The sequence below is a fragment of the Danio aesculapii genome, chromosome 21 (genome assembly GCF_903798145.1).
Source record: "Danio aesculapii chromosome 21, fDanAes4.1, whole genome shotgun sequence".
Taxonomy (NCBI): Eukaryota; Metazoa; Chordata; class Actinopteri; order Cypriniformes; family Danionidae; genus Danio; species Danio aesculapii.
Window position 1 is genome coordinate 11,739,583 of NC_079455.1, and position 24,700 is coordinate 11,764,282.

Here is a 24,700-nt window from a genome sequence, read left to right on the forward strand (position 1 = left end):
AAAGAGAATGCAGTATTGTTTTTGTTTTTTGTTTTTTTACTGAAACTGTAACTGTAAATACTTTTGTTGATGGCATATAAACCACATAATGTGCAACTTTGTGTTGGTTGGGATGAACACTGTGTACACTGTTTTTGTGGGAAAAATACATTAAAATATATTTGGTACCGTGAATTTGTGTGTTTTATATAAATAACAATATTCTGAAATATTTTACAATGCACTTCTGTAGGCCTGTGTACTGTCTGTAGTAAGCGTTACACTGAACAAAAAAGGCTTACAGTAAGTCATTATGATGAATGGAGAAGAAGTGGTCATAGTGTTTTACATTAAGCACATCAGTGCTCAACTAGTTCTTATAAATGTCTATTCATGTGAGGGTTTGTGTGTGTCATTTGAAAACAAAATACCATTTTAAGAAGAAATTGCATTGTTTTGAAAGTAAAGTTTGATTTTGCAGGAGAATTGAAGGGTTTTGCCCAATGTGTGTGTGTGTGTGTGTGTTTTATGATTTGTGTGCAGAGATCTGACAATATGAGACATGCTTTCAGAAAATGTGTGTAACCAATTGGGAAAAACTGTAACCGAACATTACATTCTAATGACACACTTGAAAACCTCTTTTTAGACATGTAATCCAATATTTCATCTATTCAACTTCACTAATGACTAAGAGGTTTGCCTCAATACTAATAACTGTTTATTGATAATAAAATCATTGTTGTTGTGGTGTTTATTTTTAGATAAGTTACGGAACAGAACATTTTTTGAGAATTTAGTCTTGCAGAATATGGGAAAATGGCATATGTGCTTTAATATTATATATGTTCCCTTATTCTAAAGTGTTACATTCTTTTTTATATACTGTATAATATGTCATATTTCAAAAATAAAGTGTGTATATTACCTATATGTCAAATTATAGATTACAAACGACTGAGCATCTGTCAAGTCTGTATCACAAAATATTACTAAATATACTGCTGTAACAGTTTATGATACTTTTTTTATTTTGCCATTATGCATGTTATTTCCACACGTTTGTTTCATACTGATGTACAGAAGAAGTCTTCCTACTCAAATTGATGAATTAAAAAATGTAAATTCAAATTTTTAAATAACTATTCTAATGCTCGTAAGAACATATGGCAACTGGTATAAAACATAAACTATAAATAAACCGGACAAAAGAATTTTAAAACCTAACTGAAAAACTAATCCTGGTATGCTTGCAGGTGTATTTGTGTCCAGAGTCCTTTTTTTTTTCAAATTGTTATATATTTTTAATTGTTTTAATAACCTGAAACTCAATGTCCTGAATTGTAAGGTGTTACAGGTTATAACAATATTTCTGCTGAAATGTGTCTTATATAGTTGTAAATCATGATTTATTGTGCAAATTAGTCCTTAGCAATGTAAACCATTAACCATTAATGGTTAATTGATAATATTGGTTTAATGTTCTTAACCATTTTTCCCATCATGCATTGTTTATGCATAAAAAAGATTATTTATATATATATATATATATATATATATATATATATATATATATATATATATATATATATATATATATATATATATATATATATATATATATATATATATATACATATATATATACATACACAAATTATTTTATTGCTAAAAATATTTGGTAAGACTTTATAATAACTACACACTATGAATCATTTATTAAGCATTAGCAATTAGTGAATTCATTGTTTAAGCATTCCTTCTACATTAATAGTCGTTATTAAGCAGAGATTAGTATGCAGGTACAAATGCTTTATTCTTGTATTATAATGTTATTATAAATTATATGTATTTAAGAGTAGTTTGGGTTTTTTAAATTATTCAGAATGAGTTAGTAAATGATTAATAAACTATTTAAATCAACATTTATATATCTTATTATTCAGGCATATAGTTATAGTTATTTGTTTTTGTTAATAAATGCTTTTTTTAACTCAACTTCATCCAGTTTTGTGACCTTTTCTATATTTTACTATTTATTAACACCTTTTTTTTCCTTAACTTTTTAAAATTAAAAATGTATCTCTAATTTCATAATCACAGTGTTTGCCAACAATTCATTCAGATAACACCTAATGCTTAAAAAAATTACTTTCTTATTTTTATTTTTATTTTTATTTTTTTTTTTTGTGGTGCTCTTTCCTTGTTGCAAAAATAACAAAGTGGCGAGAGAAATGAGTTTTACTCAGTGAGCCCCGAGTGCCACTGCAGAGAGGTGCCATCGGTTAGACGGCTCACCTGGGGGGCCTTGCCATGTCAGGACAGTACCTGGCATCCCGCTGCTACAGCCTGTTAAATGATGCAGAAGCTACCAGACAGTCCTCTTACATGGGAAGGCCAATGGCACGTAAAAACAAGTGGGCAGGATGAACATCCGCCTACTCAGCAGGGCCAGGACAGGGGCCGGGGGATGCTTTACCTCAACCAGAGCAAAGTTTTGTCAAGACAGAGAAAGATAAAGAAAGAGCATCAGGAAGGAGGGGTGTTTATCCATGTTCCTTCGCTAGATGAGATGCAAGCAAATAGAAACAAATTCCCTGCTGGTCCACAAATTTTCCTTCCCCACACACACATTCACACACCTGACATGACCTGGTAAACACACACACATTCGGACCCACTCAGGCATTCAAAATCATGGTTCTTTGAACACACAGGGCAAAGCAGAGCATTCATAACATCCATGCTTTAAAGGACAAGGCCACAGGGAGAGTCAGTGAGCGAGAATCGATGAGAAAGCTGTGTCTCTGTCAAGGAGGTTAGGATCCCCACTAAAGGGGCAGAAGGAAAACTCAGTAAAGCGGAAAGACAGCAGCCGTCCTACTGCTTCCCTCCTCTGGGTCCACACCAGACCCCAATCTCCACCTCCAACTCACAAACACACACTCCGACAAACTTTCCAATGACACTGACTGTAGTGATCCCAGAGATTCCGTTCTTATCTTGTCCTATCTCTTGTTCCTATCTCTACACTCATTTATTACAATGACAAAAAAAAGTGTTAGTTTTAAAGAATAAAAATCTGTTGCAAATTTGTTGTTCCTAAATAAATACTGTCGGGTGATTATGAAATATAATCATTAATAGTTAAAATTTAAATGTATTGGCTTTAAAAATATAATGGTAAAACATTAGTGGGATTAATTCAACCAACAAATGAAAAATTACTCACTATTTACACACCCTCAAGTCATTCCAAACCTTAAAGATTCTGAATTCAAAATATCTTCTTTTGTTTTTAACCAAATAGTTTGGAACAGGTTAATGAGTAAATGATGACAGAACATTTATTTTTGTGTGACTCATACGTTTAAATTAAAGTAACTTGTTTCGTTTTGAAAAAGTTATTATTTAAAATTAATAAAAAAATGTAAAAAATGTATAATAAAAAATTACATAAATATTTAATAAATGTTGCCTAATTAAAAAACAAAAATAAACACAGTGGACAATATAAACAGCAAAAGTAAGCCCAAGTCACTTGAAAATTTTGGAAAAAAATGTTACAGCCATGTCAATAAAGGCTTTTTAACATTTTTTTCCACATTTTTATGTTAATTAAGCTACCCCTAAGCACTTTTTGTTTGATTTTGAATTATTTATACAGTGGACAATATATTTAACTGTATTACTTTTAAATAAACAAACAAAAAATTTTTCCCCAAAATTTTCAACTCTTCTGTGAAAATCTCCAACACTACTACCTTGTGCTCAGGATAATTGAGTACATCCCATTTTGAAAATGAAAATAAAAAAAAAATTCTTAGTGAATATAGGCAATGCATTTTGGTGCATTTAAACAAAACAGATTTATTAAACAGATATATTTATTAAAATAATATTTTAGTCACCAAACATTTAGAAATTGAAAGATGATAGAATTAAAATAAAGCAAAATATTGCAAAAAAAAAATTACAACCTACAAAATTTCAACGAAATTTTGAATTATTATTATTATTTTTTTATTTTTTTGCTTCTCTTATTTTTCCTCTTTCTTAAATTTGTATTTAATATTTTTCATATAAATTAAAGAACATATAGATTTGAGTGTACTAGTTTTTGGACTGTTATCGTAACTTATTTTGTTAGATAAGCTCCAGATTTGGCTTCAGTAATGATTAATCTAATGTATAAATATAATATTGTATAGCTTCCTATAAAAAATGAGCACTGTAGCACTGTATGTGTCCGCACACACACACACACACACACACACACACACACACACACACACACACACACACACACACACACACACACACACACACAAACACACATAAATACATATATGTATTTGAAGTCAGAACTATTAGCCCCCCTTTGAATTTTTTTCTTTTTTTAAATATTTACCAAATTATGTTTAACAGAGCAAGGAAATTTTCACAGTATATCTGATAATATTTTTTCTTCTGGAGAAAGTCTTATTTGTTTTATTTTGGCAAGAATAAAAGCAGTTTTAGATTTTTTTTAAACACCATTTTGAGGTCAAAATTATTAGCCCCTTTAAGCTATATTTTTTTTCGACTGTCTACAGAGCAAACCATCATTATACAATAACTTGCCTTTTTACCCTAACCTGCCTAGTTAAGCCTTTAAATGTCACTTTAAGCTGTATAGAAGTGTCTTGAAAAATATTTAGTCAAATATTATTTAATGTCATTTTTATTATTATTATTTTACTGGCAAAGATAAAATAAATCAGTTATTAGAAATGAGTTATTAAAACTATTATGTGTAGAAATACACATAATTCTGACTTTAACTGTATATATATATATATATATATATATATATATATATATATATATATATATATATATATATATATATATATATATATATATTGTTTTGTGGAACTTACATTGTGAGTCCACTATGTCTAGCCTTACCTCCAAAGCCAAAGCCAAAGAATTCAAGAAACTTGAACACACATGCACACAACAATAAACATATATTGAAGTTTGAGGCACAGCAAATCTTGCTTGAACATCTAAATTCAAAACCAAACAGGCCTTACATAAAATATCAAGGCTACAGAAAGCATAAGAACGTGAATGACCATGAACGGCCATTACTTTAACGGATAGACCATGAAAACACCAAACAAAACAAAGTGCCCTTGGAAGCCTTCATCTGATTCCTGGCATTGGGAGCAACAGAAAGACAAAGAGCCCTGGGCTCCCAGAAGTCCGTGCTCTATAAATGCTTCTATGTCCAGAACCTCAGTACCAGAATACACCATTAATGGAACTGGTCCTATGCTATACTAGTAAATTATAAATGGAGGGTTATGTTTTCCAAGTCACTGCCTGCTGTCCACACAAAAGTGCAGTGATAGATTCATAATGAAAAATGCTTGTGACATGAAAGGGTCCAAGGCCAAGGAAAACCGAGAGGATTTTTGAACTTTTGACGAGGCATCGCTTACCAGATGCTCTAACAAATGATTTCCATAAATCCGTTTAAGAAATAAGCCTTGCTTATATACTTTTTTAGACTTGACTTGACTTTTTTTTGTGTGTGTAAATAAAATTTTTGGGCAACACTTTATAATAACTACACACTATGGATCATTTATTAAGCATTGGCATAAAGTGAATTCATTATTTGCTAAGCATTAACTCTACATTAATAGACGTTAGTAAGCAGTTCACATCTGCAGCTACAAATGCTGTATTCTTGACTTACAAGCACATTTATAATGTTATTAATAATTGTACTTTCATAATTTGTGACTGATTGATTTTTCATTACTAAATTAAGTATTGCATTAATTACAAACCATTTGAATTTAAGAGTATAGTTCCTGGCTTTTAAGATCATTCAGAATGAGTTAGTAAATGTTTAATAAACTATTGAAATCAACGTTTATATATTGTTCAGGCATATAGTAATGGTTACTATGAATGTTAATAAATGCTTTATTAACTAAACTTCATCCAGTTTGTGACCTAATCTAAAGTGAAGACTATTTATGCTTATAAATGACAAATAAAGGGTCAGTATCAAATGAACAATAAATGTTTGCAATCTTATCTAAAAAATAAAATTATTGTAAGGTTTAAACATTGCTGAATAACAGGAGTGTCAAAAAAAAAAAAAACTAAAATTGAACAAAAAAACAACAATATAATAATTTAACAATATAATATGATGTAACATTTGGATGTTAATTAGCTGTGTTTTATTTTATTTAAATTAAGGCTGCTAAGTTTATTTTTCATTTGATACAATTTCATTTGTGTATTTTCAAATGAATAGAAATTAATAAAGTCACTTATTTTGTTTTTCCTGTTTAGAACAAAAGCAACCCTTTAATTGTCATTTATGAGGGATTTATAAAGCATAAATAGCTCATAAAATCCTCACTTTAGATTAGGTCACAAAACTGGATGAAGTTGAGTTAATAAAGCATTTATTAACATACAAATTAACTATTAGTATATACCTAAATATTAGGATATACAAATGTTAATTTAAATAGTTTAGTAATCATTTAATTGCTTTCTGAATGATCTTAAAATACCACCAACTATGTTGAAATAACTGGTTTGTAAACAATTCAATACTTAATTTAGTAAAAAATGAGTCATTAACATATTATGAAAACACAATCATTAAGCACATTATATATGTGCTTATAAGTCAAGACTAAAACATTTGTAGCTGCAGTTATAAACTGCTTACTAATGTTTATTAATGTAGTTAATGCTTAATAAATAATAAATTCACTATTTGCTAATGCTTAATAAATGGTTCATAGTGTGTAGTTATTATAAAGTGTTAGCGTTTCTTGTTAAACATGGGAGTCAGAGAGCAATTGTGTTCAAATCAAAATGTGCAACCACTGTTACTATTGTAAATCATGGCTTATTTATTTATATATACTATAACTGCAAGACTGTGACCACGTCATTTGTTTTTGTTTTGTTTTTTTAGTTAGGAAGCACCTTTAATTTAAAAAACATGGATCACAGAAAAAGATGTAAAGCATAGATATCCATTATCGAAACTATGTGGATAATTTTTCTTATTCCACAAATCAATAACCTTTAATTACGTCAAATTTTCAACTGCAATGCTCACATATTCCCAGTCATACTGTAGTCCACAACTTAAATGTTCATCACAACTACATAAAAAATATTGCACAAAAACAGTATTATCACTGCCACACTCCAAGTTCAAGAGACATTTTCCACCAGAGAGCAGTAAGAGTGAACTTTCTACTGAGACGCTTCACTGCCTGTGGCACAACCTCTGCAAGCACTGTCCTATTCCAAGAAATTGTGGAAAAGAGAGAGGAGCTGGAGACACAATTAGCCTCTTCAGAAGGGCTTTGAAAGAGTTTAGATTAATGTAATTAGCAGCAAGCTGAAGATCTCCGTCCTCCAGACGATCCCCTCAAGACATGGCCTTGAAGAACATCATTGCACAGCAGAAAAGAACCCTAGGAAAAAGACTGTCTTGTTAAAAAAAGCTCTACTGTGTAAATATTATTTCTGCTGTATACCATGGGAATAATCAAGTTTTAATTTAGTTGCTAATTTAATTAGCCACTAAGCCGCCCCTAAGCCTCCCAGAAGCTAATCAGAGGGCCAAGGAGGGAGGGCCTCAATTCAACATACAAAGAAAACAGTTAAAGTCAAAAAAGTTTCCATTTTCAATGGCACTCAGTCATGTAACAGGAAATTATTATAAAAACGAATAAAATAACTGCAGTGAAACAATAGCTAGTGAAAAGGACACTTTGTCAATTAAATACTCAGCCTGCAAAGTAACATTTTATAATCTATCACTGTATTAATGTGAAAACTGAGTGACAAGCGATCATCTCCAAATGATCATCTATGATCTCAGCTCCCTGACCTACCATTCAACTGGGCATTCTGACTGAAGGTGGATTGGAAAGGGTTACGTATGTCTGTTTGGAGAAGTGCAAATCAAAGGCTCGGGTGGCTGGTGTGTATGTGCGTGTACGGTTGGATGTGCTGAGCTTCAGCAGGCACACAGGGATGTGTCGAGTAGGAGGTGAAACGAGCACATGCCACTCAGTTTGCAGGCAAGGGGGCCGGGGGCTTCATTAGAGGGAGCCAGAGGCTGACCCTGCCTGCCGCAGGGCACAGATCAGGGGGGTGGAGGAATCTCTAGATATCGGGGGGTGGTGGAGGCTGGGGGTGCGAGTGAGACGAGTGAACCACCAAGGAGCCCTTCCCCTGGGCTCCCCTTCTGCCCGACCTCCCGGATCTCTGGACGGAGCAGAAAAATCAACAGCGTTCCCCTTTGAAGCTGTCTCCTCCTCTGTTTCTCTTTTTCCACGCTCCCTTTCTCCGTGGACCTCATAAATCATGCATGCAACACACACACACACATCATATTTTTGCTCTTTCTTTCTGTCTTTCTTTCATTCTTTCTGCTTTAGACAGACTGCCTTTCAAACAAGGCATGAAGCAAGCAACAAAGGACGGGAGTCTATTTGTGCCGTGACTCCATGCTATAGCCCTTCATCCGGCTTGTTTGACAAATTACTTAACACCACAGCGCGCCTGATTTGGCAGTGGTGGAAAATTCTGGGTGCACCCACAATGGTGAAATTTAATAAGATCCGGTTAATGAGTAAGCAAACGCTGCTCAAATGAGGAAGATCGAATCACCATACACAGAAATAAGGAAACAGTACTATCCAGAAAAAACAAAAAAGATAATGCTTCAAATGAAAAAGATGATTTTAATGCAATAATTGGAGTGAAGATAAAGCAGCTAATTGCCATAATGAAACCGAGTTTTTCACATGAAAGACAAGTAAATGAATTGAGAAGTGCATCTTGAAAGGGCGCTGGAAATCTTGGGAGACTCTCAAAGATTATCTTTTATTCCTTCTCTTCAGAGTGTAATTCTGATCTGGAACGTCAGCAAAAAAAAAAAAAGAAAAAAAAAACATGCCCAACTAGTGGTGTCAATTCAAAATAAAGCCCCTCTCTCCTGCCCTTCAGAAAAGAGGAGGTGGGAGGGATAGAGAAACAGAAAACAGAAAAAGTTAGTTGGCTCCAAAACATCTTTGAACGTGGAAAAAATGGTGTGTCCCCTGGCATGCAACTCAGATCAAAGTGAGGGAAAATGAAATAATCATAAAGAAATATAAGAAGACAAAGTTTTTAAGAAGGGCCAGAGAACTTGTGGTGAGAGACACATGCCTCGCTGAGAAACTTAAAGATGATGGTATAAGTACAGCAGAACTCAATGTCTTGCCACTACATTGGGACAATTGTGCTCTCCTGGGCAATGCTCAAAAATGACCTTAGTTATTTTACCCAAGTCAAAAAGTGTGACACTAAGTAAATATTTTAATAATTTTAAAGAACAAATATACTGTAGAACAGGGCTGTCAAACTTGATTCCTGGAGGGCTGCAACTTTAACTTTAGCTTTAGTCCTGCTTTAACACACATATTATTAGGTAACAAACAAGCCTAAAGCACTCAATTAATTTGATCAGGTGTGTTTAATTAGTGTTGGAACTAAACTGTGCAGAGCTGCGACTCTCCAGGAACTGAGTTTGACACCACTGCTATAGAAGAATTGCTTAGACATGGTAAACTCCTAGATACTGAAACAGTCCTGGGTCTTAATATAAGTTAATAAAAAACCAGAATAAAAGAGAGACAGGTCTTTATCTCCCCCAGCCAAAACATAGTATTTTATAATGCTTTGACCACTTTTAAATCAATCACAGGAATTTACACAATGCAATGAAATTAAATCTGTTAAAGAAAATCAAATGTGTGCAAATTATTCATTGCATTCAAGACTGTATTCCTTCCTAGAATGTCACATGCCCCACATGCAAAAGTTATAAATTCAGACTATGTCCCAAAAGGCTTGGTGTCTTAAGGGCTTCTTAGGCTTTTGCCATCTGTTTTATTCCTTTCTTCAGGAGTCAGAGTTGCTTAGGCTTCGGCCTGGCCTTGTATGAAAAGAAAGCCCACTGTTCAAGAATGTGGCACTACAGAATGTCTGTCCAACCCCCAGCATGAGACATCAACCAAGAAAAGTACCCTCTTCCCAATAACGAAGACTCTCAGCAAGTCAAGTTTGAACCGCTTTCCAAGAAGTGGCAAGACATCAGAATTAAAAGTGATGACCAATCAGTTACAGGCTAATTATAAACCCAGATATGGCCGTCAAGCTCTACCTCAGGGGAGCCAACTTAAGATCTTCTGACATGAGAGAGATGAACACCATCTGTCTCTGGCCTGTTTACTACAAGATGTGTATATGTGTGTGCGTGCATATGTCTGCGTGTTTAAGGTTGAAGTGAATGTCCTGTTTAGGCTTTCGGATTGAACTGATGGTAAGTCCAGTGGGTTCATCTTAGATTGGGGTGTGCCAGCTCAGGGCACCACCATTTGGCATGATGTTGCTCAGAGCAGAGACACTGTCCCTGGCCGAGGGAAAGGAAGCTTTTAAAAAAACTCCTTTTGATTGATGTGCTCTTATTTCAGTCTTATGATCAGTGATTATTTAGGATAAATAATTTAGGGTACTAAAAACTTAATAAAGAAAATATGATGAACCTCATAATTTAAGTAGAAGGCGTCTTAAAAGACAGGAGGGGAGTTTGATGGATGGATGGAATGGATGCATGGTCAGTGGGGGCGGAAAGAGGTGTGAGGGGACATGGACAGTGGGGAAGGTGGGAGGAAGAAGAAAAGGGAAGGGGAAAGAGATCGGGGAGGAGAAGAGGTGTGGCAAAGAGGACCAAGGGAACCAGGCCCCTAATTGGTACTTAAACACTTGCGCTGCTCCGAACTGTTGCTATCATAAGAAATTGATGAATTAACTGAGAGAGAGAGAGAGTGAGTGGGAGAGAGTGCGGGAGAGGCTTCTAAATCTTTTAAGAGGATAACTTACTTCGGCAAAACAGCTGTTTATGCATTATTTGTGCCGAGAGCCATTTACCGCCGTTTAGGAAGGAACCAGGGCCCAGGTCTGAGGAGACACCCATTGGGAGTAAGGACTGGAAGGACTTAGATAAGATCATTTACAGAAAGAGAAAAGATGAAAAATTCATCTACTAGTAATTTTTTAAAGGCCTAAAGACCTGGCCTGTCACTCTGTTTAGTGACAAACAGCCGAAGAGGGAAAGCGAGACCCATCATCACGTATAACGGGAAAACGACAAGCCCCTTGTCGAACCCAATAAACCTGTTAACTTGACTTTGATCATCAGAGTAAAAAATATGATTAGAAAGTGAGTACAGCTTACTCAAGCATCAACATATAGCAATGCACATCCACAGTATTCACATCGCAGAATGCAATGTTGGGTCTGGTCTGTAGTTGACCAGAAGCTTCAGAACATGAGAATCAGAGAGTGAAAGTTTATCGTTTGCATGTGTTTTTTGGGCCTCTGACTGTGTGAGAGTTTCAAGAGAGTTTACAGTATTCATGCACAAGAAATTTACCATTTGTAATCTTAATAAAGCGCAATTTTACTGAATTATTCATACAATGAAGACTATTCATCAAGTGTTTTTTTACATTTTATTATTCTATTTCTGTGCCTGAATACTGTTTGACTCCATAAAGCACTTGTTATTTGACTTTTTTCTGTACTCTATTGTATTTATTTGCTTGTAGTTCTTTTATTATATTTTATGCATGATTCATTCAACTACGTAATGATCCCAATCGATCTTAATAAATAAAATATTTCTAAATAGAGCTATTTATGTCATCTGGTTGGATTCAAATAGCAATATAAAATTGCAGAAAAACTAAATATTGTAATTTTAGATTTTTCCAATATCGTGCAGCCTTAGATGGCTCATAAAATTCTTCTTAAAAAATCTTTGATGGAGATTTTGATTACATTTACACTCCAGGTTTTCAATTTATTCAGTATTGTGAAACCTATTTGATCATACCATTGTTATAATGTATAGGAAAAAAACAAGCAGAGCAAACAGCGCTGTCACCTGAATCCCCCAGTGTTGTTCCTGCACATCCCGACTGTAGCTCTGTTGTGCCTCAGGGTGACAGACAGCTCCATTTCAGTTGCCGCTGACACTGATTAGGTCTGAAAGATGAAAGTTTGCCCTCTGTTTGTTATCTAACACATCGCTTTGTCTGTCAGATGCCTGCGGGTGACCAACCTGTGACAAGTCATAAGAGACTACCTCTGTTACAGCCATATTGCTGCATTCTGGACTTTACTACAGGAGAACATTTGATGCAGCATCTGCTATTACTGTTTGAAAGACAACATCATTTCTTAAATGAGAAATAGACATGGAATTTGCATACAAAGTATACACATGAAGGCACTGATCAGGTTCAGATCTTTTTAATTAGGGTTGTTGTAAAAGTTTGCTGTTCCCTCAGGTTTGGACATCCCATCCTGTTACCTCATTCACACCCAGAATTACTGAGAAAAAATATTTTTTACATGACATCATTTATGATATATGGGTTGGTTTCAGAGCAAGACAATGGCTTGTCAGTTATATAGTTTCAGATGAAACCTAGTCCACCCTATTAACAGCATACATTTTTAAAAATGTATTAAAAATAAATTATGCTAAAAAGCAAACAAAAAACTACAGACAATATTTGAAAGAAATAAACAATAACATAGACTTATGTATACTGCAAAACTGAATAGGGTGAAATGATGTGTAAAAATACTTAATTTCCCAGAATGCCATTACCTGCCTGCTAATCAACAAATTGAAAAAAGAGTTGAAAAAAATCCCATTCAATTTTCTTGTGGTTTGTGGTCAATTCAATTCATTTTTTTTACCACTTAAGTTAAATGGTACCAAGTCTTAAATGTGCATTAAACATTTAAAGCATAATTTGTTATTTAGGGGTCTCATCCTCAGAAGTCAAACACACAGACCAATCACACTCTATTCTCTAAACCAGGGCTATGTGCAAAAAATCTCCCCCATTCACTTGAAAGGGCAGTTGAGCAGTTCTCAATCCTGGACCTCTTGACCTTCCGCTCTGCATATTTTCTATGTTTCTCATACTGTGGACGTCACAGAATATGCTGCTATGCTTCCAGTTTGAAAGCATGTTCAATTCAAGGAGTAAAGTGTTCAAGATGTGAGCTCTATGCAAATCACATGACTAAAGTTTAATAACCCTTCACACGTTTGTAATAATTGATAACTGAAGACCCTGCAATCTGTAATGTAGCGCAAATCTTTTTTTTTTTTTAAATGAAGTATATTTCAAGTTCAGCTGGTTTCCTATTTTCAGGGGCTAGGAAGTAGAGAGCACACTCTGTACACAGGTAACCATGTGTGCTAAACAAAGGAGACATGCAAAATAAGCAGAGCTGAGGGTTGTAAGGACTAGGTTTGAGGACTACTGTTATAGTGGACATTAACGACTGCCCTCATTCAATCCCTAATGCAATAATAACAAGTGTACAACCCAACCCAGACTCATCCCTGCTGAAAAATTCAGCTTAAACAAGCCTAGGTTGGTTGGCTGGTTTTAGCTGGTTGACCAGCCTGGTTTTAGAGGGGTTTTGGCCATTTCCAGGCTGGTTTCCAGCCATTTCCAGCCTGGTCTTAGCTGGTCAGGCTGGAAAATGACCAGCTAAAACCAGCTTGACCTGCCTGGTTTAAGCTGGACATAGCTGGTTTTGGCTGGGCTCCCAGCCTGTCTAGGCTGGTCAAGCTGGTTTTAGCTGGTCATTTTCCAGCCTGACCAGCTAAGACCAGGCTGGAAAATGGCTGGAAACCAGCCTGGAAATGGCCAAAACCCCACTAAAACTAGGCTGGTCGACCAGCTAAAGCCAGCCAACCAGCCTAGGCTGGTTTAAGCTGTTTTTTTCAGTAGAGATTACGGATATGTATCAGGTCTACATTTCTGGGGACTGCTAAAAAAGTAACTGGAGGTATGTCTCCTCTTTTTGTTTTTGCAATTCCACCAAAGGCCACTATGTATGCTTTTTAATGGTCTCAAATTTCTGTTGTGCGTCCTCTTTTAGCATAAATAGTGTTAATTTTAAAGACAAAATGCAGTCAAAGGTACCTCTGGATACATAATTTGTGCTCTCAAGAATTATAGACAGGGGTACGTATCTACAATGAGCCTGTGTTGGTACAACTAATGTACACTCAGCAGTGACAGCAGAGGGTTTTGAATCCACTCGTAGGGACCCAGAGCTCTGTGCATTTTGTATGTCTACCTTAATTAACACACTTGATTCAGATTATTAGCTTGATAGAAGGGATGTCCGTTAACTCAACCATACATGTCAAATAAGAGAGACATACAACAGTGCAGAATGGTGTTTTCCCAGGAATGGAACTGATAACCACTAGGCAACTGACTTTATTTTTTGGTAAGAGTGGTCACTGATATTCTTTAAATGTGTTATTTTTTAAAAATAAAACAACTTATAAACAAACAAACCAGCAACTTTCTTGCTTTGAAGCAACAGTGCTTACCATTGAGCCATTGTGCCTCTCGAGAATAGATTTCATACAGCCAAATCATTGATCCATCCATTTCATCTGTACTAATGAGCTGATAAGATGAATGAGGGGATATACAGCTGAAGGAGATATACAAAATGTGCTCTGCAGGGAGGGCTCCAGGACAGATTTAAAAATTATCTGACACATACAGTAAAGCACACTACACGGAAACATCCTCTGAATTAAATTCTAGCCATACTGCATTTACTCTATGTACTGGAATATATCTGTCCCACAGAGTCGGACACTGTCTGGAGGGTTAAATGTGGAGTTCTGATTATGGGGCCTGAGGATCGAGTAGATGTGCGTGCGGTCCGTTCCCAAAAAGCTTTTCAGTTTTGTCTTTTAACCTGATTGCTTTTGTTGGTATCTGACAGTATTTGTTTATCTACTGTTCTGTGATTTAATTCGCTTTTGAAATGTCAAAAGGAAGGGGGAGACAGGTCGATAAAGAAAGAGACTTTGTGCATTACTGTATATGACGACCTTAGAGCCTCAATCGTAGACGACTTCAAAACATCTTTCGAAAATTTGGCAGCCAAACTAGATAACATTCAATCCACGGTGGCTGATCATGATCTCTGCATCAGTAACCTCAAGCCAGTGCTACAGAAATTAGTCAGCAGCTCGATCAACTGAATGTTACGTTTTCGAGGCTCCAGAGAGACAATGAGTGGCTAAAGTCTCCGATCTTGAGAGTCATAGTCGGCGCCAAAACATTCAAATTGTGGGCTTACCTGAATCAATTGAGGTGCCACGACCAACAGCTTTTTCTCTCAGCTTCTAGTTGATGTCCTTGGTTCCTAGGTGTTAACCTCACCGCCCGCGCTGGACAGAGCTCACGTAGCCTCGCACCTAAACCTGGACCAGGGCAGAGACCGCGACCCGTCATTCTGCGATTTCATCGCTTTCAAATGAAGAACTTGGTCATCTGTAAATCTAGCAAAAAGAGTGTGCTGCTGTATGATGGCCACAAGATTTGTATCTTTGGGGATTGTTGCCCTGATGTTCTTAAACTTTGCGCCGAGTATAAAGATGTAATCTTGTCACTCTACAAACATGGATACAAGCCTCCACTTCTCTACTCTGCTAGACTTTGTATAACACTTCCAAACGGTGAGAAGAAATGGCTGGTTTCAGTTTCGGAAGCTAACAATTTCATCCAGAACTCAAACTAGTAGTAAACTAGTAGTATGTACAGTCTTTAATATCCTTTTGGCTGCCTTCCTCTCCGAGGATACTCTAGGACTTTGTCCCTGTGGATTTAAGATTCAAACCTGCTCAGTATAAAGACTTTTTTGTTTGAACTTAAAAGCTCATTTCATTTATGGTATGCTGACTTAAGGCTTGTAGTTTATTTCCCTCTTTTGCATTACATATTATGTTGATTTGTATTTCTCTCTTTCTAAATGAGGTATGGCCAGTACTTGGATATTGGTTTAGATTTACAATAAGCTCAGTCAGGCTTTAGTATATCTTAAGCAAACTTGTTTATTTTTTGGCCTTCCTTTATTACTGAAGGAACAACCTGGGTGGTTGGCTCAGTGGATTTTACATTGGAGGGTTAAATGTTATTCATCAGAAGATCAAATTGTGTCGTTGACAGTGGACATGCTTCAAACACTGTGTACCTTTGATAATGATCTTCAATGAATGATGTATGATGATGCACGGTGGCCTGTTTTTGTAGTGACATTTACCCAAGCTCAAACATGACATCAATCAAAGGAAGCTGTGACTGCCCACTTTACATGTCAGTCAGGCAAGCTCTTTCAGTCTAATTGGGCAGTCCTTGGTCAATTGCAGAAGCAATAGAGCTCAGTCCTTCTAGAGCCCAGTTGTCAAGCAAAGGTCTGGCTACACATGACTTTGAATCTTGGTACAAAGTAAACAAGATATCCTTGAGAACACAGTATATCCTACTTTGCCCTCAGGCTTCAACACAATTTAAGATCCACTTGCCCTATATGTAACATGAAAAATATTTGGTTGCCTTCGTTTTCTGTCCTGTGAATCCTCTAGACTATGTTGGAAGTTCATGGTCAGTAGATAAATACGATTTTAGGCTGGTAGTCAAAAGTTTAGGTAATGTACAGGAGATTGCAAGTGTGTCTGGTCTTAGATATGCCAAAACAAAATGCGGATGACACGTAAACAAACCATTCATTAAATTGCCACATTATAGTTTTGACTTTGACCCTTAACAGGAGGAATGTTCATATGATATTCTATCACTCCTGCTGCCCAGATTCCACAATAATACCCACATAACCCTTAAGTGGCCCACTCACCAGTAACATCATCATGCAGCTCTGTGCTCGGACAGGCCGGGGGTTAGCCATGATTAGCCAGCAATTTATTCTCTCCCCACAATTGAGAGGCAGGGCACCCACATGGTAATGTGTTTAAAATGTCAGTGGAGAGGTAAGGATCTCATCAACCTTTGGTCACCCGGCCTCTTTGAATATTCTTATTGGCATCATGAATTAGTAATGCGCTTTTGAAAAGTAAGTCAAATTTAACCTTCCCTGTACCTGGCCCCTGTCATGAATATTAACCGGGCCTATTATGTGTACATGATCTGAAAGAATTTAACCCCACGGCGGCAGGCTCCCATGCCCAACCACCTGGGCAGCAGAGGGGGAGAGGGGAGGGTGTTTACCATATAGAGATGGTGTTTGCCCAGGCTCTAGGATGCCTGGACAGATTAATGGGTTATCAAGGAACAGTGCCCCAGAGATGGAGGAGCATTGATAGGTCTATTGGAGACTCTGGCAGGGTTGTGCAGGGAAGTATTTGTTCAGACACCGGGAGGTCCAGATGCTAATTCAAAGACTAATGCATATTGTAAGGTGAAATAGTGTGGGTGGGGTCTTGTGTACATGGATTTACACAAACTGTTTCCAGCAAGATCCAATCCTATGTAAAAATAAGCAGGGGCAGCCAAGATCAGACTGTAATTTTTAAAATGTTACAATAGAGCCCAAGTGCTAAAATGTCTCCAAAGATTCCTGAGTAATTGAATCTTTGTACTATAATTTGTCCACATACTTTTGCCTCGATAGGGTGGCAAATGATTGTAGGCACAAAAGAAGCCCGATTCCCAGGGGTCTGCTCAGGCTTTCTTATCTGAGATAATGTGGAACAGCTTGGGTCTGTCCTCATAAAAGTCATGCTGCTCTGATCCTGTTGGAAAGCTTTAAATGAGCCAGGTCTTATTATGATCTGTCTATTGATTTGAGGAAGAACAAAGAGCAGTCTTTCCCTCATTAGCAGTAGATGAAGTCATAATCCACTAGGCCGGCTGCCTTTCTTTCTCTGGGTATTAATATTCCACACCATCACTGTTGCTATACTGCATTGGTGGCCAAACCTTCAACACACTGGATCAGTCATTCAGTATCAGTCAGCGTGACATCTGCCTTTTATTGCGAGTTTAAAATAAGCACAAACGTATTAAGAACACCCAAGCAACAGGCTCGCTACGTTAAAAAAAACTTCACAAACGTTAACATTTATACCCAGCACCATGTGCTGCTCTCTGCCCAAAATCTGAATTTAGATTATCTATCAATCAATCTCCCTGTCAATTGCCTTTCCTCTCAACATTCCTGCTTTTCCTCTGGTGTTTTAGCTGTGCTTCATTCAACCAGGGATTTCAGCCTCCTTCTCGATTCGAGTTGCGCTATTGATCGGCGAGGGGCCGCACTCACAATGCAGCCTGGGCCCTGTTCGGCCCTGCATCTTTCAGAGGGGCATCGATCCTCCCTCTCTTTTCCATCCTCTCTATCTTTTTTTCCTCTTCAAAGCTTTTCATTCGGTGAAACAGTGAGTGAAAGACATGAGAAGGAGAGGAGAGGATAGAACAGGAAAAGTGCATCGTGAGGCCAAGCATGCTGCCTGGGCCGTGGATTGCTAGGAATATTGAGAATCAAAGAACTCCACTTGCCCATTGGTCATAGCAATATACAGTTATTTGGTTGCCACTCCCAAAGTGGGAATCCATTCAGACGAGCTCAATGTGGGTCACCAGTGGGCTTGTAGTCCTCTTGGCCAATTCCAGTGTATGCTATCGAAGTCAATTTTCTTGAATATCTTTCCACAGCATTCGAAGGATGAGTCACAGTCAGTACAAAGAAACATATCTCTCATTCATGTCTCTTTTCTTTTGCTCTCTCTCTCCGGCCTTTGAGGCCCATCTCAACCAGAATGACAGAGTATGGATCAAACAGTGCTTTTGAAAGCAACAGAGGAAGCCTTCTGTCACATTTATTTAGCGTTGCATACAGCTGTTTGTGCTGTGTCAATTGCTAGAAGGCGAGTTGTTTAAAAAAAAATAGAAGAATTGACATGGGTACATGCCTGCCGAAGACAGATTTGTAAGGTTAAAGCTGAACCATTAATAAACAGAGCAAACAAAGCACTAATTAACACACAGTAGAGAGTGAACCTCCCATGAGGGTTGCTTTAAGTCATTAGTAAGGCTGCATATGTATCTGCTAATAAAGTCTGCTAATGCTAAAGTCTTTTCATCTCATAAACAGATGTGTTAAATATTGTGAATTTCAGGCAATGACTTGTCTTAAAAGAATGTATAAAACTCTGTAACCTGAGGCAAGTTCCACATCAAAATCCAAAATAATAGACCAAAACAATATACTTTAAATCTCTGCATTATCAGTTATAGACTTAAATGAGATTCATTGAGTCATATACAATAAAAAGTTTGTGAAACACACACACACACAGACACACACACACACACATTAAACGCTCAACTCCCTTACATACGCATTTCTCTGTGCAAGTTCTCAGTAATTTGATGTTCCAGCGCGGGAGATTGTTGGCTTTAATACAAATCATGTTTGAATCGTTTCTTTAAGACCTTAAGCCCTCCCTGGGCATCAGGAGGATTCAGATAATGAGGCCTGCTGGGAATTCAATCATTTCTACATCTGTTGAAAAATGGAGAGGAAAAGAAAAGAAAAAAGGAGAAAAAAATCAACTCTTTTTCAGCCCCCCCGAAAAATCAAATTCATTTTATGGATTAATAATAAAAAGGGGCTCCACTCTTTACTCACAGACTTTTGTGCGCTCTAAATTTATTGGCCTTGAACTCCCCCAGTACTCCAGTGCTTAAACTCCCCAAACAATTTCATGCCCACGTTCCCCCCATCAGAAAATAAATAAATCCCTCAGATATTGCCTTTTAGACACCTCTTTATTACAATCCTCTTCGTTTGCTTGCATTCACTCGATATTCATGGTTTTTCGCATTTCGCCAGTAAACAGGCTGTAACTATACATTAGATGCATGTGAGTTTTAGTAAATTGTAGCCCAAAATTAAACTCACTTCTGTAAGTCAATGTAATATAAAAATGACATGAAATGTTTATTGTAATTTTTTAATTTAAAATTTTAAACCAAAGGCTCATCCAGGCAACTGATAGCCTCCATAGTTAATTTTGATACATTACAGTACCAACAATAGCATATCAATGCTGTGTATTGTACACTATATTAATTATAAGCCTACAGTAAATCAACAAACTGAAGAAAACTCCAAACAACATCACTCTTAAAAAATTTATTCTGCTATTTACTCTCCCTAACCTTTACTAGTTTATTTTGTGGTTTTTGTTGTTGAACACACACACACACACACACACACACACACACACACACACACACACACACACACACACACACACACACACGCACACACACACAAAAACATTTTGAAGTAAGCTAGAAACCTGTATTGACTTGCAAAGTTTTTGCTTTACCTACTAAGAGAGTCATTGGGTGATAGCAACCAGCAATCTTAAAAATATCTTCTTATGTATTCCACAGAAGAAAGAAACACATAAAGGTTTTTAACCACTTGATGGTGGGATTACTGGGTGAATTATCCCTTTAAGTCTTTTGCTAGCTCTGACAAACAATACCTTGCACAATAGATTTTTTTTCATTCACACATTTAATTACCATATGCTATCTCTGAATGTTGAATATGAACTTTCCATATTCATCCAAACAAAAACGTTTTCACCTATTTTTGAGTAAAATATCCCTTTAAATCACATCAGTCGTTCTGACAATTTGACTTCTAAAATATTTAAGTAAACAGAACTAGCCTACAAGCAGCCAATAGTTCTATTTTAATTGGGGGCAACTTTTACAAAATCTCCGTGGGGGAGGGGTGGGGGGTGATAGTTGGTGCAAATTTTAATCACACGACATAAAGATAAGTCTTCTGAATTTAGCCCTTACCAGTGTAAATTTCTGATGAGGTCTGCTGCAAACGAATGAGGAATATGCATCGACAACATAACAACACTGCCTTCTGTTGGTAAATTAGGCTAATACACTTTATGAACTTATATGTTCAGATGTACTATCCTCACGATATCACTTGTTATTTTGAGGCTTTGTTTATCTGAATTAAATATGTAACAGTATCTGCTTTATTATTTCATTTAGCATTACAATTGTCCAACATGTCGTGAATATAAAGGCGAAAATAATGTCTTGTGTGTTTGTTTTGTACAGACAACTTCCGACCACAAGATGGAAGCAAAATCCAGTGAATACAGAGGTTGTGGCACAACAGTGGCTATGGTGTATGATTCATTACGTACAGTTCAACACTCACATATACTGTGTGCTTCGACTATTACAAAAATTACAAAAACTGGATTAAAAACAAGTACTATGCCTGACCCTAGCCTAAACATAACACCTATAGTCAGCTTATATTACAGTACTTTCCTAGATAACACTGTGAGTACTAATTCTGTAAAATAAAGTGCGTAAGCTAATGGACTTAGGCTATATATGATCACAATTACTTAAGCCTTTATTCTAGATCAAGTACAATTAATTGTTGTATGTATTAAATAAACAGACCTTTGCCATTGCTGATTTGTTTAATCAAGAAGAACAGGGGAAATGCTTTAGCAAACTTTATCATCCCCTGGGCATGGAGCAATCAAGCTGTGTGAATGAAGTAAATAAATAGAAGTGCAATCTAATACTGTGTTTCCTGAGGAGGAAATGCGTCTAGGATAAGCATGCCACTAAAGCATGCCAAGCTTGAGTCCACGCCAGGGTCAAACAACACAGTCTATGTGCAGATGGAGACAGGCACAGATGGAACCCGAATGATGTGGAGAAATACTTTTTATTATTATTTATGTTGTTTAGATACTAGTATCTTTTCGAAGAAGTTATAGGCATACTACTTATTTATCTTCTAGTGCTATTAAAATAAATCCTTTAAGTAATGCTTATGCATCACTGCTGAAAAAAAAAATCTTAAACCAGCCTAAGATGGTTGGATGACCAGCTAAAACCAGCTTGACCAGCCAAGCCAGGCTGGAAGCCCCACTACTGGTTTTACTACTGGGGTGGGGATACTGATTATTTCAGACATATTTGAAAATTATTTTGTCACTAGTAACAAATTAAACATTTTTGCTATTGACTTGTATGGAGATCTGTCATTGTGATTAAATAAACACATTTTTTCAGTAATTTTATTTGCTACTAACTTCTCATATGGTACTAGGCCTACTTATTGTTTTACTATAGGCCTACTTATATATTACATACTAGTACATATTCATTAGACAGTATAGTGCAGTATTGACTAGTAATTATATAAATGTTTTGTCATTGACACATTACCATGATAGTTTTAGTTTTGAGTGATACAGTAAATATTTAAGTTCTGATTAAAACATATTTTTTTTCTATACTAGATGTTACAGTATTCATTAGATAGACTTAAAAAGATAACTTTTTTAAAGATACTAGTACTTAAAATTAGATACTAGTACTTAATCTTTAGATGCTAGTATGTGTTAGATTCTTGTAAAAATGAGTTTAAACAACTACTAGTTTTATTTAATTACACACTAATATTTAATATGTATATATTAGATACTAGCTCTCATTAATGGGCGCCTTACCTATCAGATAGTTTCTTATACCTACCAAATCGCTTTGATACAGTAGGTTAGGTTTTTTTTTTTTTCTTTTTTTTTTTTTTTTTTGCAATTAACCTGTAAGAATTTTATTTTTATTTACAATGTGATTATTCTGACTAGTTATAACACAAGACGAATAAAATAATACTAGAAAGATCTAATGAATAAAACTAGTATTTATTAAAAAGGCACTATAAAACCAGAAATAAGTAACAATATCCAAAAAGAGTTTGAACTGAAAGCTATTAGTAACAACTATAGGTAATGGGCCAGACAGAATCTGCAGACCTTTTTTGCTATTTCTAGACAGATTTTATTTTAACCTGTGGATTTATCTCAAAGGGTTTTGTGAGTGTACAGAAACTGAAAACCTGTTGCATTAAAAAATAATGATTTTTTTTAATTAAAGTTTACAATCAAAGTCCACACTGTAAAAAAAAGGAATGACAACAGTATTTTTATGTTGCTTTCAAACTATTTTTGAGTTATACAGAGTTTAACTTAATATTTTAGTCACTTTGATTTTGAAGTTGACATGACTAGAAAAGTTCATTTGATTCAACTAAAATAATTAAGGCAGAAAGATTTTTTTTACAGTGCAGTTGGAACCACTTGTTTGGTAAAAAAAAAAAAAAAAGCTACAGCAGATACATAGATATACAGATTTACAGTGTCAGTGTGTGTACATATAAATTTACACACATTTACATAAGTACTGTAAAAAATACATTGATAAATTTCTGTTTGTGCTGATTCCATGTGGTCCTATGGATGTTGGTAAATTTGATTACATTTACACTTAATATTCACTCTGTATCTAATGTTAAACTGGCCATAAAGCAGTGTGTCGTGGAAGGCTCTTGAGCAGGTTACTCTTAGAGAGCAGGGATGTTGATGGAGGAAAAGCTGTATAACCTCTTCCTTCCTCTGAGCTCAATGGCTCCCCTAACAGGCGACCCGGGGCCTCTTGGTGGAGTAGTTGTCATCGCCTGTTTCCGGTCCGCAAGTGTGGGAAAGTGGACGAGGCCTCTGCTGAACCCCCCCGGCCCTTCTCTCAGCCTGCTTCCTGACCGCCGCTAAATATACCGGGCCCTTTGTTCCGCACGGGCCCAAAAATACGCTGGCGCTGACATCAAACATGTTCTTTCCAAGTTCCTCCCGATGGCTTTTTCGGCCACTGACGTTCTTCCCGCTTGGCAACAGTCTTCACTTTCCTGAATGGTGCGAGGTAGAAGGAATTGGGAAGAGGAAACCAAAACTACATGAATGTGGCCCTCTGAGTCAGTGGATTATCGGGTCTATTGTATAGTGACTGCACAGATACATATCACAGAATCTTCACGTGTTATGCAGATTCTTGCCTTTATGAGAGTCGACATGCCTTCAATTTAGCATTATTCAATGGACATTGCTAATGCTAATGACATTTGGTCAAATTAAATATCTTCACAGCGCTACTTTCTTTTAGCCTGTGCTGTAAAAAAATATCTGTGAATTAACAGTTGTGAGACATGGAAGTTGTATTTTAACAGAAATTGTAAGAATTTATGTGTTTTCTTTATTTCGGCTTTTGAATTGCATTATGGGACTGCATACTTTGATTTTGACGTTGAAAATGTAACTCTGCAGCTTAACAAATTACAAAATTAAAGTTTTAGTACTGTAGTTTGAAATGGTATATCATCTAAGATGGTCCTTGTAATTATGGTACAAAAACTGGGTAATAAACTGCCAGTGTTTTTTATTACTATTTATAGTTTTACTTCTGAGAGTGTTGTTAAAATGCTAAATAATTTTTACAATCCCTTTTATTCAGACTTTGCTCAAAATGCAAGGAAAGCATATTTAGTATAGGACAGCAAAATTTGCTGTTTTTATTTTATTTATAGTCAACCAAAGATCACTTATTACAGTATAAACAACTGATTTTAGAATTTGACTGTCAAATATATCGTCAGTGTGAAAGTGAATCTAACCCTAAATTAAGATGTTTGGTCTGGGAATTTTACTAACAGTTTCTCTTTTGTCTGCCAGTTGTTTATTAGTTTGGGAGTCAGGAAGGAAATGTACTAAAAAATATATATATATATACTGTATATAATTATTTCCAGTAGACACACGATTTCATTTCAAGCCGATTTCAAGTGTATTTCATCACATCACAGAGCATC